General features: G+C 43.1%; 1 pseudogene across 1 annotated transcript; it reads right to left on the minus strand.

The window, feature by feature from the left end:
• Window positions 1-976: 976 nt before the first annotated feature.
• Window positions 977-1,490, minus strand: LOC102754850 (annotated as a pseudogene). Its single transcript, XR_001515434.1, has one exon. The product of XR_001515434.1 is annotated as a 40S ribosomal protein S12 pseudogene (transcript).
• Window positions 1,491-1,722: the final 232 nt, after the last annotated feature.

Here is a 1,722-nt window from a genome sequence, read left to right on the forward strand (position 1 = left end):
TTATTCAATGCAGCTGGTTCAGAGGTCAGCCTTGGCCTTGGCATTGCTTGTCTGGTTTTGCTGCTTTTTTGGGGCCTGGAGCTGAAATATAACTGACGCGTAGATATTATCTTTAGGGAGAAAAGGTCAGGTGGTCCAAACCTCATGACCAGCCAGGAGAGGAGAGGTCACCTTGGGGATGAGGCCCTACCCTAAAGTTGTCCTTTGCTAGGCACCCAGGGCTTTCTGCCCCTGTGACTTTCTGTACCTGGCCCACCATCCTTGCTCTGCTCATGTCTAATGCCTACCAGAGTTTGTTTTCTTATTACTGAGTTTTGAATGCCATTTGTACATTCTGAATACAAGTTCTTTATCTGATATACAACTTGCAGATATTCTCTCTCACTCTGTGACCTGTCTTTTAATTCTCTCAACAGTGTCCTATGTCACAAAAGTAAAGTTTATGTAATTATTTTTTAGGTATTGTGCTTTTACTAATAATTGTTAATTAAAAATATTTGCCTACTCCAAGATCACAAAGGTTTGCTCCTAAATTGTCTTCATGATTTTTGTACACAGTTCTATATAATTTAAAAAGTATTTGCCAACCTTTAAAAGTTGGAAAATTTTATATAAGAAATATGACTTTCCAGTTTCTCTTAGAAATGGAAGAGCTGGGTATACTGGCCTGCATTTCCATAGGCTGGTGCTCCACTGGCTCTGGATGAGGCTGCAGTCTTCCATGGTCTCACTGGGTTGGCCTTACTCATTTCCATTCCCAACATGTGACTGTGTGTGCATAGATCCACCACCCCACAGCTAGATGCCTTCCATTCCTTTGTAGTTCTAAGCTTTGGTGATGTTACAAATTTTCCATTTATTATTACCTATAAGCCTTCCTTGGGAGTTTAGGAGAGTAAGTTACCCTGCCATGGACCTAGAATCAACCTGGAGATTCTGGAAGATTCACTGTAGTTAGTATCTTCACTTCTTCTTCTTTTTTTTTTTTTTTAAACAAAGGCCAAGTTTATTTGTTCATTTCTTGCATTTGAAGTATTCCTTGATGACATCCTTTGCCTGAGACTCTTTGCCATAGTCCTTAACCACCACGCAACTGCAACCAACCACCATACGGGGTTTTCCCTCTCTGTCGATTTTACAGAGGCCTACCCATTCCAGTTTCTTGTTGTCGTCAACCTTAATTAAGTTGATTTGGTGTTCAGCACAAAGAGCCTCCACTAACTTGACGTACTTAGGCTCATCACAGTAGGATGCAAGTACACAAAGGTGGGCTTGGTGCTTGTCTAAAGCTTTGGCAGCTTTGCAAATTCCGTGCGCGAGGCCATCGTGGATGAGGGCGGTCTTCAGCACCTCTTGCAAAGCAGTATTAACGTCCATTACACCTCCAGCAGCAATGCCTTCCTCGGCCATGGCGGTGGGTTATGGGTGGAGCCGAATCTTGAACGCACCCAAGCCTCCGCCTCCACGCAACTCCGTGGTGGCAGGGAAAGCGCAGTATCTTCACTTCTACCATGGGGGTGGACTTTCACAATCTGGGGACATTTCTGAAGTAGTTTAAATCTGAAAGTGATGATTTGACATAGCTCTGGGCACCTGCCTACTGCCTAAGTTTTTCTCATTTGCTTTCTGCTATAAATTAAAAATTTGTTTTGAAGTATAAATACACTAGAGGCCCAGTGCATGAAATTCATGCACTGGAGCCAGGGGAAGGGTATCCCTCAG

The sequence above is a fragment of the Myotis davidii genome, unplaced genomic scaffold (assembly GCF_000327345.1).
Source record: "Myotis davidii unplaced genomic scaffold, ASM32734v1 scaffold205, whole genome shotgun sequence".
NCBI classification, from domain to species: Eukaryota; Metazoa; Chordata; class Mammalia; order Chiroptera; family Vespertilionidae; genus Myotis; species Myotis davidii.